This window comes from Macaca thibetana, chromosome 12, assembly GCF_024542745.1.
Source record: "Macaca thibetana thibetana isolate TM-01 chromosome 12, ASM2454274v1, whole genome shotgun sequence".
NCBI lineage: Eukaryota > Metazoa > Chordata > Mammalia > Primates > Cercopithecidae > Macaca > Macaca thibetana.
The window spans coordinates 116,449,214-116,466,247 of NC_065589.1; the positions used below are offsets into that span (position 1 = coordinate 116,449,214).

At 36.0% G+C, this 17,034-nt stretch overlaps 1 protein-coding gene across 1 annotated transcript in view; it reads left to right on the plus strand.

Moving 5' to 3' along the window:
• The first annotated feature begins 776 nt into the window (after positions 1-776).
• Positions 777-17,034, plus strand: part of DBI (diazepam binding inhibitor, acyl-CoA binding protein) — a 343,175-nt gene continuing 326,917 nt past the window's right edge. Inside the window, exon 1 of the mRNA XM_050752752.1 lies at positions 777-786. The gene's annotated coding sequence lies outside the window, so the exon portion shown is untranslated. The remainder of the gene's footprint in view (positions 787-17,034) is intronic.

Consider the following 17,034-nt stretch of genomic DNA (forward strand, 5'->3'; position numbering starts at 1 on the left):
ATGGCAGCATAGAGCAAGGTGGTTTAACTCTCCTCCCAGAAAAACTAAAACAAATACACAGCACCAAGATTATCACCAGCAATATCCCAAATCTCAAATATAAGAAGGAGACAGTTTCTGAGGCCACAAAGAAGTAAAATAAATAAATAAATAAAAATAAGCAGATAGGAAAAGAACCAGACTTTCATGTCTTTAAAACCCTTCTCCCCAGTCTGCCCAACTCACAGTTTCTACCCTGGAAAAAGTTAGATTGAGGCAGAAACCAAGCTTCCCCATCATCTTGAGTTCCCTAGCAAGAGACATGTCTCAATCTCAACCCACAGACAGCATCAGAAATGCCTGAAGGGAGAAATATCCCTGAGGACAGTCACAGACAAAGGAGGGAGGCAGGACTACCTTCTCCAGCCCTGAAAACTCTGTTCTATAACTCAGCCAAAGGAGACATCAAATTAGAGTGGCTGTTCAACAGTGCCACACTACAGGAAGTTTCTTCCACAGGTCCCTTGGGCATGAATCCTTAGCCAGCCTTCCCACACTACTGGGATATCCCCTTTGGAACCTCCCTTATCTGGGATGGATAGCACTCTGATTGTTTACTAGAACCAAGCAAACCAGGGCTTAAAGTGCTATTTAGTGCCAAAATGGCATCAGAAACCTAGTGGGGAAAAAGGAAGGAAGGAAGGAGAAAAAAAGAAAGAGAGAAAGAAAGAAAGAAGAAAGGAAAAGAAAAGAAACAGAAAGAGAAAGAGAAAGAGAAAAGAAAAGAAGAGAAAGAAAATCAGGGGGCTTTCCAAGATGGCCGAACAGGAACAGCTCTGGTCGGCAGCTCCCAGTGTGATTGATGCAGAAGATGGGTGATTTCTGCATTTCCAACTAAGGTACCTGGTTCATCTCACTGGGAATCTTTGGACAGTGGATGTAGCCCTCAGAGGGCGAGCTGAAGCAGTGCAGGGAAGTGCAAGGGGTTGGGGTATTTCCCTTTCCTAGCCAAGGAAAGCCGTGACAGACTACCTGGAAAAAGGGGACACTCCTGCCCAAATGCTGTGCTTTTCCCAAAGTCTTAGCAACCGGAAAACAAGGTGATTCTCTGCTGTGGCTGGCTTGGTGGCTCTCACACCCATGGAGCCTTGCTCACTGCTAGCACAGCTGTCTGAGGTTGATCTGCAAGATGGCAGCCTGGCTGGGGGAAGGGCGTCTGCAATCACTGAGGCTTGAGTAGGTAAACAAAGTGGCTGGGAAGCTCGAACTGGGTAGAGCCCACTGCAACTCAACAAGGCCTACTGCCTCTAGACTCCATCTCTGTGGGCAGGACATAGCTGAACAAAAGGCAGCAGACAACTTCTGCAGACTCAAATGTCCCTGACAGCTCTGAAAAGAGCAGTGGTTCTCCCAGCACAGTGTTTGAGCTCTGAGAATGGACAGACTGCCTCCTCAAGTGGGTCCCTGACCCCCCATGTAGCCTAACTAGAAGGCATCTCCAACTAGGGACTGACAGATACCTCATATAGGCAGCTGCCTTCTGGGACGAAGCTTCCACAGGAAGGATCAGGCAACAATATTTGTTGTTCTGCAATACTTGCTACACTGCAGCCTCTGCTGGTGATACCCAGGCAAACAGGGTCTGGAGTGGAACTCCAGCAAATTCCAACAGACCTGCAGCTGAGGGTCCTGACTGTTAGAAGGAAAACTAACAAACAGAAAGGAATAACATCAACATCAACAAAAAGTTAATCTATACCAAAACCCCATCTGTAGGTCACCAACATCAAAGACCAAAGGTAGATAAAACCACAAAGATAGGGAGAAACCAGAGCAGAAAAACTGAAAATTCTAAAAATCAGAGCACCTCTTCTCTTCCAAAGGATCACAGCTCCTTGACAGCAACAGAACAAAGCTGGACAGAGAATGACTTTGATGAGTTGACAGAAGTAAGCTCCAGAAGGTTGGTAATAACAAATTTCTCCAAGCTAAAGGAGGAAGTTTGAACCCATCACAAGGAAGCTGAAAACCTTGAAAAAAGATTAAATGAATGGTTAACTAGAATAAACAGTGTGGAGAAGACCTTAAATGACCTGATGGAGCTGAAAACCATGGCACAAGAACTATGTGATGCATGCACAAGCTTCAGTAGCTAATCTGATCAAGTGGAAGAAAGGATATCGGTGATTGAAGATCAAATTAATGAAATAAAGTGAGAATTCAAAGTTAGAGAAAAAAGAGTAAAAAGAAATGAACAAAGCAAGAAATATGGGACTATTTGAAAAGACCAAATCTACGTTTGACTGGTATACCTGAAAGTGAAGGGGAGAATGGAAGCAAGTTGCAAAACACTCTTCAGGATATTATCCAGGAGAACTTCCCCAACCTAGCAAGGCAGGCCAACATTCAAATTCAGGAAATACAGAGAACACCAAAAAGATACCTCTTGAGAAGAGCAACCCCAAGACACATAATTGTCAGATTCACCAAGGTTGAAATGAAGGAAAAAGTGTTAAGGGCAGTCAGAGAAAAAGGTCGGGTTACCCACAAAGGGAAGCCCATCAGACTAATAGCAGCTCTCTCAGCAGAAACCCTACAAGCCAAAAGAGAGTGGGGAGCCAATATTCAACATGCTTAAAGAAAAGAATTTTCAACCCAGAATTTCATATCCAGCCAAACTAAGCTTCTTAAGAGAGGGAGAAATAAAATCCTTTAAAGACAAGCAATTGCCGAGAGATTTTGTCACCACCGGGCCTGCCTTACAAGAGCTCCTGAAGGAAGCACTAAACATGGAAAGAAACAACCAGTACCAGCCACTGCAAAAACAGGTAGAATTGTAAAGACCAGAGATGCTATGAAGAAACTGCATCATTTAATGGCAAAATAACCAGTGAACACCATAATGATAGGATCAAATTTACACATAACAATATTAACCTTAAATGTAAACAGGCTAAATGCCCCAATTAAAAGACACTGATAGGCAAATTGGATAAAGTCAAGACCCATCAGTGTGCTGTATTCAAGAGACCCATCTCACGTACAGAGATACACATAGGCTCAAAATAAAGGGATGAAGAAAATCTACCAAGTAAAACAGAAAAACAAAAAAAGCAGGGGTTGCAATCTTAGTCTCTCATAAAACAAAATTTAAAGCAGCAAAGATCAAAAGAGACAAAGAAGGCCATTGCATAATGGTAAAGGAATCAATTCAACAAAAAGAGGTAACTATCCTAAATATATATACACCCAATACAGGAGCACCCAGATTCATAAAGTAAGTCCTTAGAGACCTACAAAGAGACTTAGACTCCCATATAATAATAATGGGAGACTTTAACACCCCACTGTCAATATTAGACAGATCAATGAGATAGAAGGTTAACAAGGATATCCAGGACCTGAACTCAGCTCTGCGACAAGCAGACCTAGTAGATATCTACAGAACTCTCCACTCCAAATCAACAGAATATACATTCTTCTCAGCACCACATCACACTTATTCTAAAATGGACCACATAATTGGAAGTAAAGCACTCATCAGCAAATGTAAAAGAAGAGAAATCGCAACAAACTGTCTCTCAGACCACAATGCAATCAAATTAGAACTCAGGATTAAGAAACTCACTTAAAACCGCACAACTACATGGAAACTAAACAACTTGCTCTGGAATGACTACTAGGTAAATAAAGAAATGAAGGCAGAAATAAAGATGTTCTTTGAAACCAACGAGAACAAAGATACAACATACCAGAATCTCTGGGACACATTTAAAGCAACGTGTAGAGGGAAATTTATAGCACTAAAAGCCCACAAGAGAAAGCAGAAAAGATCTAAAATCGACACCCTAATATCACAATTAACAGAACTAGAGAAGCAAGAGCAAACACATTCTAAAGCTAGCAGAAGCCAAGAAATAACTAAGATCAGAGCAGAACCGAAAGAGATAGAGACATAATAAAACCCTTCAAAAAAATCAATGAATTGAGGAGTTGGTTTTCTGAAAAGATCAACAAAATTGACAGGCCTCTAGCAAGACTAATAAAGAAGAAAAGAGAGAAGAGACAAATAGGTACAATAAGAAATGATAAAGGGGATGTCACCACCAATCCCACAGAAATACAAACTACCATCAGAGAATACTGTAAACACCTCTATGCAAATAAACTAGAAAATCTAGAAGAAATTGATAAATTCCTGGACACATACACCCTCCCAAGACTAAACTAGGAAGAAGCTGAATCTCTGAATACACCAGTAACAGGCTCTGAAATTGAGGCAATAATTAATAGCCTACCAATCAAAAAAAGTCCAGGACCAGATGGATTCACAGCCAAATTCTACCAGCAGTACAAAGAGGAGCTGGTATCATTCCTTCTGAAATTATTCCAATCAATAGAAAAAGAGGGAATCTTCCCTAACTGATTTTATGAGGCCAACATCATCCTGACACCAAAGCCTGGCAGAGACACAACAAAAAAAGAGAATTTTAGATCAATATCCCTGATGAACATTGACGCAAAAGTCCTCAGTAAAATACTGGCAAACCAAATCCAGCAGCACATCAAAAAGCTTACCACAATCAAGTCATCTTCATCTGTGGGATGCAAGGCTGGTTCAACATCCGCAAATCAATAAACGTAATCCACCACATAAACAGAACCAGTGACAAAAACCACATGAATATCTCAATAGATGCAGAAGAGGCCTTCGACAAAATTCAACAGCCCTTCATGCTAAAAACTCCCAATAAACTAGATACTGATGGAACGTATCTCAAAATAATAAGAGCTATTTATGACAAACCCGCATCAAATATCATACTGAATGGGCAAAAATTGGAAGCATTCCCTTTGAAAACTGGCACAAGACAGGGATGCCCTCTATCACCACTCCTATTTAACATAGTGTTGGAAGTTCTGGCCAGGGAAATTAGGCAAGATAAAAATATAAAGGGTATTCAATTAGGAAAAGAGGAAGTCAGATTGCCCTGTTTGCAGATGACATGATTTCATATTTAGAAAACCCCATCATCTCAGCCCAAAATCTCCATAAGCTGATAAGCAACTTCAGCAAAGTCTCAGGATACATAATCAATGTGCAAAATCACAAGCATTCCTATACACCATTAACAGACAAATGGAGAGTCAAATCATGAGTGAACTCCCATTCACAACTGCTTCAAAGAGAATAAAGTAACTAGGAATTCAACTTACAAGGGATGTGAAGGACCTCTTCAAGGAGAACTACAAACCACTGCTCAATGAAATAAAAGAGGACACAAAGAAAAGGAATAATATTCCATGCTCATATATAGGAAGAATCAATATCGTGAAAATGGCCATACTACCCAAGGTAATTTATAGATTCAATGCCATCCCCATCAAGCTACCAATGACTTTCTTCACAGAACTGGAAAAAAATACTTTAAAGTTCATATGGAACCAAAAAAAGCCTGCATTGCCAAGACAATCCTAAGCAAAAAGAACAAAGCTGGAGGCATCACACTACCTGACTTCAAACTATACTACAAGGCTAAAGTAACCCAAAAAGCATGGTACTGGTACCAAAACAGAGATACAGACCAATGGAACAGAACAGAGGCCTCAGAAATAACACCACATGACTACAACCATCTGATCTTTAACAAACCTGACAAAAACAACAAATGGGGAAAGGATTCCCTATTCAATCAGTAGTTCTGGGAAAACAGGCTAGCCATATGTAGAAAGCTGAAACTGGATCCCTTCCTTATACCTTATTCAAAAATTAATTCAAGATGGACTAAAGACTTAAGTGTTAGACCTAAAACCATAAAAACCCTAGAAGAAAACCTAAGCAATACCATTCAGGACATAGGCATGGGCAAGGACTTCATGACTAAAACACAAAAAGCAATGGCAACAAAAGCCAAAATAGACAAATGAGATCTAATTAAACTAAAGAGCTTCTGCACAGCAAAAGAAACTACCATCAGAGTGAACAGGCAACCTACAGAATGGGAGAAATTTTTTGCAATCTACCCATCTGACAAAAGGCTAATATCCAGAATGTACAAAGAACTCAAACAAATTTACAAGAAAAAAAACAAACAACCCCATCAAAAAGTGGGCAAAAGATATGAACAGACACTTATCAAAAGAAAACGTCTGTGCAGCCAATAGACATGAAAAAATGCTCATCATCACTGGTCATCAGAGAAATGCAAATCAAAACCACGGTGTGATATCACCTCATGCCAATTAGAATGACAATCATTAAAAAGTCAGGAAACAGCAGATGCTGGAGAGGATGTGGGGAAATAGGAATGCTTTTACACTGTTGGGAGAGTAAATTAGTTCAACCATTGTGGAAGACAGTGTGGTGATTCCTCAAGGATCTAGAACTAGAATTACCATTTGACCCAGCAATTCCATTACTGGGGATATACCCAAAGGATTATAAATCATTCTACTATAAAGACACATGCACACGTATGTTTATTGCAGCACTATTCACAATAGCAAAGATTTGGAACCAACCCAAATGTCCATCAATGATAGACTGGATTAAGAAAATGTGGCACATATACACCATGGAATACTACGCCAGCATAAAAAAGGATGAGTTCATGTCCTTTGCAGGGACATGGATGAAGCTGGAAACCATAATTCTGAGCAAACTATCACAAGGACAGAAAACCAAATACCACATGTTCTCACTCATAGGTGGGAATTGACCAATGAGGTCACTTGGACACAGGGCAGGGAACATCCCACAGTGGGGTCTGTTGTGGGGTCAGGGGCTGGGGGAGGAATAGCATTAGGAGATATACCTAATGTAAATGATGAGCTGATGGGTGCCGCAAACCAACATGGCACATGTATATCTATGTATCAAACCTGCATGTTGTGCACATGTTCCCTAGAACTTAAAGTATAACAACAACAAAAAAGAAAATTAACAGATGTATTATAAGTCACAAAGAATCTCTAAGCAAATATACCTAAGAGAAAAATCAGAATAAGCCAGACAGGGAAGACTAGAATACATAATCCTTCAGTGTAACTCAGTTATTTCCAAGACAACACAGAAAGACAATTCGAAAATTTATTAGAGAAATTTAACAAGGAGAATAAAATACTTAAAAAATCAAATAGAACCCTTGGAACTGACAAAGAGTTTTGCTGAACTGAAAAATTCGAGAGACTCTCAACAGTGGAATAGATAAAATAGAGGAAAAAACCAGTAAACTCAAAGATAGGCTATTTGAAAATACAGTTGGAGTAGAAAAAAGAAAAAAAAGAATAAAAAATACGAAGGTCACCTACAAGATACAGAAAATTACCTCAAAAGAACAAATATAAGAATCATTGTTGTTCAAGATGGAGTAGGGCAAGAGCAAGGGGAAGAAAGGTTATTTAAAAAAAAAAAAAAAAAAAAACCAGAAAACTTTTCAAAACTTGAGAAAGGGAGAAATATCCAGCTATAGGAAAGTCAGAGAAAACCAAACAGATTCAAGCCAGATAATACTATCCCCACAAGCATATAATAAACTCTCAAAGGTCAAGGATGAAAAGATCTTAAAAGTAGAATGAGAAAATAAGTCAATAACATATGAAGGATCGCCAATTCATTAGGCAACAGATTTCTCAATGGAAATCATACAGGGCAGGAATAGGATGACATTTTCAAAGTGCTAAAACTAAAAAACAAAACAATGAAAAAACTGTCATACAAGAATACTGTGTCCAGCAAAGTTATCCTTCAAATATGAAGGAAAGATAAAGCTTTCCCAGACAAAAAGCTGAGAAAATTCACCACCACCAGATCTGCCTTACAAGAATTGCAAAAGGAAGTCTACAATCTGAAAGAAAATCTTGTCAGACACCAGACCTGTCTTACGAGGATTGCAAAAGGAAGTCTACAATCTGGAAAAAAAAAAAAAAACCTAACACGCAAAAAGAAAACATGTAAAGTGTAAAACTGGCTGGGAAAATTAAGTACACAGACAAACCTAGAATATTCTAATACTGCAATTGTGGTGGGCAATTCACTCACAACTCTACTATGAAGTTTGTTTTTTTAAGTGAAAACAAGTTTATTAAGAAAGTAAAGGAATGAAAATGTAGTGTCTACTCCATAGGCAGAGCAGCCCTACTATGAAGATTAAAAGATGAAGCTATCAAAAATTATAATAGATATAGCAACCTGTTAAGAGACAGGCAATATGAAAAATATGTAAACTGAGACAACACAAAGTCAAAATGTTTTGGGGGTAATTAAAATGTCAAGTTTTAAAATTGTTTCTTTGTTTCTATTCTTTTAATTGTGATCTAAAATAAGTTGTCATCACTTTAAAATAACTTGTTATATCTATAAGATGTGTTGTGTAAGCCTCATGGTAACAAAGATGCAAAAACCAATAAGAGATTCACTAGAAACAAAAGCAATGAATTAAAACATACTACCAGAGAAAATCACTTAAACACACAAAAAAAAAAGACAGTAAGAAAGGAAAAAAGGAAGAGAGGACTTACAAAACAACCAGAAAGCAAGCAACAACATTAGCTTAGTAAATCCTCACTCATTAAAAAAATGAATCAATGAAAATTGATACAATTTTTCAGTTAAAAGGTATAGAGTGGCTGAGTGTGTAAAGAAAAAGAACTAACTCTATGCTACCTACAAGAAACCTACTTCACCTATAAAGACATATATAGGCTGAAGGTGAAGGGGTGAAAAAAGATATTCCAGGCAGTCGAAAACCAGAAAAAGAGCAGGAATACCTACACTTTTTAGATAAGATAGACTACAAATGGGATTACATCAAGTTAAAACACTTCTGCATAGCAAAGGAAACAATCATCTTAATGAAGACACAACCCACAGAAATAAGAGTAAATATTTGCAAACTAGCCGTGTGACAAGAGATTTTTTTCTCTCTTCCTGTGACAGATTATGACAAGAGATTAATAACCAGAATACATGAGAAGCTCAAATAACTTAACAGCAAAAACAAGCAAATAATTTGATTTAACAACGGACAAAAAGATCTGACTAGATATTTATCAAAAGAAAGCACACAAACAATCAACAGGTATATGGAAAAAAATGTTCAACATCATTAATCATAAGATAAATGTAAATCAAAATCACAATGAAATATTATCTCACTCCAGCTTAAATGGCTTTTATCCAAAAGAAAGGGAATAACAGATGTGGGTGTGGATGTGGAAAAAGGAGAACACTCATATACTGTTGATGGGAATATAAATTAGTACAGTCACCATAGAAAACTATTTGGAGGTTCCTCAAAAACCTAAAAATGGAACTACCATATAATCTAGAAATTCCACTTGGGTATATATCCAAAAGAAAGGAAATAAATATACCAAAGAGGTATCTACACTCCCATGTTTACTGCATCACTAGTCACAATAGCCAAAATATGGCATCAACCTAAGTGCCCATCAAGGGATGAACTGATAAAGAAAATGTGGTGTACATGCACAATGGAATATTATTCAGCTGTAAAAAGAATAAATCTTGCCATTTGCAGCAACATGGATGGAACTGTAGTTCATTATGTTAAGTGAAATAAGTCAAGCACAGAAAGACAAATATCACATGTTCTCACTCATTTATGGAAGCTAAAAATGCATGTCTCATGAAGATAAAGTGTAGATTGGTGGTTACCAGAGCAGCAAGGGTAGGAGAGAAGGGGAGGGTGAAGAGAGATTGATTAATTGATGCAAACATACAGTTTGATGGAAATTTTATAGAAAAGCAATAAAACCTAGTGTGATGGTTAATATTGAGTGTCAACTTGACTGGATTAAAGGATGCAAAGTATTGTTCCTGGATGTGTCTGTGAGGGTGTTATTAAAGGAGATTAACATTTGAGTCAGTGGACTGGGAAAGGCAGACTCACCCTCAATCTGGGTGGGCACAATCTAAACAGCTGCCAGTACAGCCAGAATAAAAGCAGGCAGAAGAACGTGAAAAGACTGGACCGGCTTACCCTCCTAGCCTACATCTTTCACCTGTTGTGGATCTTTCCTACCACCAAACATCAGACTCCAGGTTCTTCAGCTTTGGGACTTGGACTGGCTTCCTTGCTCCTCAGCTTGCAGACAGCCTATTGTGGGACCTTGTGATCTTGTGTGAGCCAATGCTACTTAATAAACCCCCCTATATATGTGTGTGTGTGTGTGTGTGTATACATATAATATATAAATACATATTTTTTATATATATATATGTATATCCTATTAGTTCTGTCCCTCTAGAGAACCCTAACACACCTAGAGTTTGATAGATGAGTAGCGTGGCTATAGTTTAATCTACTGTATATTTCAAAATAACTGGAAGATAAAAATTTGAATGTTTCTAGCATAAATAAAAGACAAATGTTTATGATGATGGATATTCCAAATATGATCTTTACAAATTACATTGTGTTAAATTATCAGATTGCCAAAATATATGTACATCTATTATGTATCAATTTTTTAAATATAAAAAGAAGAGTTGGAAAATGATTAGAGAGCTACTATAAATAATTAGGGTCCACTGGAATCACAGTTGGCTGTTTTGTTTTGTTTTGTTTTTGAGACAGAGTCTCCCTATGTTGCCCAGGCTGGAGTGCGATGGCACCACCTTGGTCACTGCAACCTCTACCTCCTGGGTTCAAGCGATTCTCGTGCCTCAGCTTCCCAAGTAGCTGGGATTAAAGGCATGCACCACCATGCTTAGCTATTTTTTTCTTTTTTGTATTTTTAGTAGAGATGGAGTTTCACCATGTTGCCCAGGCTGGTCTTGAACTCCTGAGCTCAGGCAATCCACCCACCTCAATCTCCCAAAGTGGTAGGATTACAGACGTGAGCCACCACGCCCAACCTGGTTAGGTTTTATTTAATATTTAAAGAGCAGATAAATCTGATGTCAGGTAAACTAATTTAGGTCTTACGAAAATATGGAAAGGTGGCTTGATTTATTTTATGAAGTCAGTATAACTCTAATGTCAAAAAACAAAAAGGAGATTATTTTAATAAGGAATAGGCTAATTTCACATGTTTATAAATATAAACATTCTAACTAGACTATTACTGAGTAGATCCAATGATATTTAAAAGAAAAATATTCCATAAAGCAGACTTTATTGAAGAAATGCAGACTAACTCAGTATCTGGAATTCTATCAACATAATCCAGTGTATCAACACACTAGAGAAAAAATATATATTCCCATCAATAAATGCTGAAAGAACATTTGGTACGTCCATAGCCATTCCTAGTTAAAACTTAAATAAAACAGTAAAAGATTACTTAAATATAAACATAATATAAAAGGTGAATATAACAATTAAATATTAGGCAAATTGATAAAAGTTCGACAAACAATAGAAAAATAAGCAAAGAAGTGGAGAAGACAATCCATAGGAAAGTAGAATTAAGTGCCTAAAAAAAATACAATATACCTAAATTCTGATGGAGTCAGAGGAACATAAACTAACAATATAACAAAAAAAAGCAAATATTATTCTAGATGCCAAATCCTAAAAATATTAAACTTAGAAATCAGAAACCAGACAGGAATGCTTGTTCTCATAGTGGTTATTCAATTATTTTGTTCTAGTAAACACAGTGAGCTAAAAAAACACATTAGAAAAGAAAAGACAAAAAATCTTCTCTCTCTCTTTTTTTTTTTTTTTTTGTTAAGACTATTACATTTCTAGAAACTCAATAGACTCTAGAAAAAAATATTCTTAGATTGTATAAGATAATTTGGTAAAACCTTACAGGTTGCAGAATGTAAGGTAAATATACAAAAAATCAGTAGCTTTTTTTCTATTCCAACAATGAGCATGCCAAAAAAAAAAAAAAAAATGAGAAAAAGCATTCTACACACAAATTAGAAAATGCTTAGGAATGAAGTTAACAAGAAAGGCATGAGTCTTATGTGAAGCAAATCATAACATGTTATTTAAATGTTTGTTACTCTAGTTACAAAAATAAATTTCAGGAGGCTTAAAATCTAAAATGTGAAAAAAAAATTACTTAAAAATATCTAAGAATCTACACATTTGGAAGGAACAAACGCCTTCCAAACGGAGACTGGAAAACCAGAGGCTTTAAAAGCACAGCACAGCAGAGCAATTACAAATTTATGAACACAAGAGATACCATAGAGTAAGTCAATAGACATAAAATAGATTTTGGGAAATACTTGCTATGTAGTGGATAGAGAGAGTTAAATCCATGTGTACAGCGTTTGTGCAAATTGATAAGAATTGGACAATTAGAGGAAAAATAAGCAAAGAAATTGAGAAGACAATTCATAAAAGAGCAGATTTAAATGATCAACAGACATAAAAATATACCTAAATTCTGAAGGAGTCAGAGGTATGTAAATTAAACTTACAATGATAATTCACTTTATGCCTATTAAGTATGCAAAAATTAAAAGACTGGAACTATTTACTGCATGCTTGAATGTGGAAATCTTAATTATTATGACCATTTTGGGAAAATGATCTGGCAACATCTATTAATATTAAGATATTAAAATTAAGAGCAATCTCATTTATCATAATTTATAACACAGAAATAAAAACACCAATATATAAGAATATATATGCAAGAATATTTATTTACTATAGCAGAAAAATGTAAATCCCTATCAATTCAAAATAGTTGAATAAATTATGGCACATTAATTTATATTATAGACTATTATAATAGCCTATTTTTAAAAATAATTTATATTTATTAATGTGTACTTATAATTATGGAAATATTATATAGATATATACAATTGTTTGACTACAAACAGTAGATAGAATGTCAGTATCTTAATAGCACTTATATCTTGATTTAGTTTCCTAGTTAATTTTAGTCACTTAACTTTTGTACAGTTGTGAGTCATAAAAGATCATTATATTAGGCCAGGCATGGTGGCACATGCCTATAATCCCAGCACTTTTTGAGGTTGAGAAGGAGGGATCACCTGAGGTCAGGAGTTCAAGAGCAGCCTGTGTAACATAGCAAGACCCTGACTCTTACAAAGAATGTTTTCTGTTAGTTAGTTAGTTAGCTAGTTAGTTAGTTAGTTAGTTAGTTTTAATTAGCTGGGTGTGGTGGCTTGTGCAAGTAATCTTAGGGATTCAGGAAGCTTAGGCAGGACATCTCTTGAGCCCAGCACTTTGAGGTTCTGGTGAGCTAGGATCACACTGCTGCACTTGAGCCTGTGCAACACAGCAAGATCTTGTCTCTAAAAACAATAATAATAATAATAATAATTGTATTGCTTCCATTTAATTATTTAAGTGTTCTATTCCAAAATTGTGTGTGTGTTTACGGTGCTTTAATTATGAGTGCCCCCTCTGATCCTGTGAATTTATTTTTTTGAAAAAACTTTTTATCCTGAAATAATTATAGAAGGATGTGAAAACAGAGATCCCATATACTCTTCATACAGTTTATCCCAATGGTAACATCTTCCATAATTACGGTATCAAGTCAAATCTAGGAAGCTGACAAATACAATTCAGGCCTCCTTTTTCAGAATTTCACCCATTGTACATGCACTCATTTGTGTATTTAGTTCTAGGCAATTTTATGATATTTAGATTTGTGTGATCCACCCTAAACCAGTTAAGATACGGAGCAGTTCCATCACAAGGATTCTTCATGCCATTCTTTTATAACCAAAGCCACCTCCTTCCTGAACCCCTGGCAACCACTAATGTGTTCTCTATTGCTATAATTTTATCATTTCAAAGATGTTATATAAATGGAATTACACAGTGTAATCTTTTGAGATTGGCTTTCTTTACTTAGTACAATTCCCTTGAGATCAATCCAACATGTGTGCACAACAACTTGTTCCTTTTTATGGATTTGTTGTTTTGTTGTTTGTTTTTTTTTTTTTTACTTTATATCTGGGTATTTTATACAGAGATGTAACAGTGCCTAGTAACATTACTTCAAAATATGTAAAGCAAAAATACAAAAAACAGATGGAGAATTTTATGAAAATCATAGTCTTAATCCAGAAAAAACATAGCAGATTTTTATATAAATATATTCTTTTTTAAAAATTGAAAATAATTGTACATATTTATTGGGTATGTGATATTTTGACACATGCATATAACTATAGTGACAAAATCAGGGAAATTAGGATATCTATGACCTCAAACTTTGATCATTTCTTTGTGTTGGAAACATTTCAAATCTTCCTTTCTGTTTTAAAATATACAATAAATTATTGTTAATTATAGCCACCCTACAATGTAATTGAACATTAAAACATTCCTTCGATCTAACTGTATTTTATTATAATGCTGTGTCTTGAGTCTATTCATTTATTTTGTAAAAATAAATTTTATAGCACATATTTGAAGTTTACAACGTGATGTTATGGGATACATACAAAACATGGTTACTGTAATAAAGAAGATCAACATAGCTATCATTTCACAATTACTTTCTGTGTGTGTGAAAAGAGTATCCAAAATCTACTTATTTAACAAAAATCCCGAATATAATACAATTTTATTAACTTTAGTCCTCATGTAATACATTACATCTCTGGACTTGTTCATCTTACGTATCTGCTATTGTGTGTCTTTTGACCTACACTTCCCCATTTTCTCTCCCCTCACCACCTCTGGTAACCACTATTTCATTTTCTGTCTCTGTGTATTTGAGCGCACGCGCGCACGCGTGTGTGTGTGTGTGTATTTCACATATAACTAAAATCATTCAATATTTTTCCTTCTGTGCCTGGCTTATTTCACTTAGCACAGTACCCTCCAGGTCTATCCATGCTGTGGTAAATGGCAAAAACCTCTTATTTTCAAGTCTGAATAGTATTCCATTGTGTGTGTGTGTGTGTGTGTGTGTGTGTGTAAACACCACATTTTTAATCCATTTGTCCATTCATGGGCATTTAAGTTGGTTCCATAGCTTTCTTGGCTATTGTGAATACTGTTGTGATGAAAATGGGAGTTCAGATATCTTTACAAGGTGATGATTTTATCTCTTTTGGGTATGTAACCAGGAGTGGCGTTGCTGGGTCATGTAGTACTATTTTTAATTTCTTTAAGAATCTCCATTCTGTTTTCCATAATAGCTGGAAATGTATCAGTCTTCTGTATCAGTCTTCTCTCCCATCAACAATGTACTAAGGTCCTTTTTTCTCCACACCCTCATCTGTCATCTCTTGCCCTTTGATAGTAACTATCTTTACAGGTGTGAGGTGATGACTCACAATGGTTTTAGTTTGCATTTTCCTTATGATTATTGATACTGAGCACCTTTGTATATACCTATTGGCCATTCTTATGTCTTCTTTGGAGAAATGTCTATTCAGGTCTTTTGTTCACTTTTCAATTGGGTTATCTGCTTTTCTGCTATTGAGTTGCAAGAGTTCTTTATAAATTTTAGACTTTAACCTCTTAACAGATATGTGGTTTGCAATTATTTTTTCCCAGTCCATAGGTTGCCTTTTTTTTGTCAATTGTTTAGTTTGCTGTACAGAGGCTTTTTATATTAATGTTGTTCTGTTTATTTATTTTTGTTTTTGTAGCCTGTGTTTTTGGTGTGATAACCAAAAAAAAAAAAAAAAAAAATTGCCAAGACCAATGTAAAATAGTTTTTCCTTTAGGTTCTCTTCTAATTTTACGGTTTCATATCTTACATTTAAATTTTTTAATCATTTTAAGTTAATTTTTGTTTACAGAGTAGGGGTCCAATTTCATTTGTTTGCATGTGGAAATTTCTGTAGAGCCGTTTATTGGAGAGACTATTCTTTTCCCATTGTGTTATTTTGATGCCTTTGTCAAAACATAGTTGTCCACATATGTGTGAATTTATTTCTGGGCTCTCTAAAATGTTCTATTGGTTTACATTTCTATTTTTATACTTGTATCATATTGTTTTGATTACTAAAACTTTGTAATAAAATTTTAACTCAGAAATTGAGTTGTCTCTAACTTTTTTTTCTCTCCAGGATTGCTTGGGCTATTCAGGGTGTGTGTGTGTGTGTGTGTGTGTGTGTGGTTCCCTATGAATTTTAGAATTGTTTTTTCTATTTCTTTGAAGAATGCTATTGGCATTTTGATAGCAATTGTGTTAAATCGGTATATTCCTATGGGTAGTATGAATATTTTAACATTATTATTTCTTCCAATTCATGAACACAGGATATCTTTCCAGTGATTTGTGTCTTGTTCAGTTTCTTTCATTGGTGTTTTATTGTCTTTAGTGTAACCATCTTTCACTTCCTTAGTTAAATTTATTCCTAGGTATTTTTGTCTGATACTATCATAAATGGAATTATTTTCTTAATGTCTTTTTCAGCTAGATCATTATTTATGTATAGAAGTGCTGATTTTTGATGTTGAGTTTCTATCCTGCAACCTTGTTGAAATTTATTTATTAGTTCAAACAGGGTTTTTGTAGAGTCCTTGAGGTTTTCTACATGTAGGATCACATCACCTTCAAATAGAGATAATTCTACTTTTTCCTTTTTATATTTTACTTTTTTTTTTTTTTTTGAGACAGAGTCTCGCTCTGTCACCCAGGCTGCAGTGCAATGGCGCAATCTCGGGTGGCTGCAAGCTCTGCCTCCTGAGTTCACGCCGTTCTCCTGCCTCAGCCTCCGGAGTAGCTGGGACTACAGGCACCAGCCACCATGCCTGGCTAATTTTTTGTATTTTTGGTAGAGACGGGGTTTCACTGTGTTAGCCGGGATGGTCTTGATCTTCTGACCTCATGATTCACCCGCCTCGGGCTCCCAAAGTGCTGGGATTACAGGCGTGAGCCACCGCACCGGCCTATTTTTTACTTTTTAAATTTAAATTTAAATTTTTCTATTTTTCCATAAGTTATTGGGGTATAGGTGGTATTTGGTTACATGCGTAAGTTCTTTAGTGATGATTTGTGAGATTTTGGTGCACCCATCACCCAAGCAGTATACACTGCACCATATTTGTAGTCTTTTATTCCTCACCGCCCTCCCACTCTCCCCAAGTCCCCAAAGTACACTGTATTATGCTTGTGCCT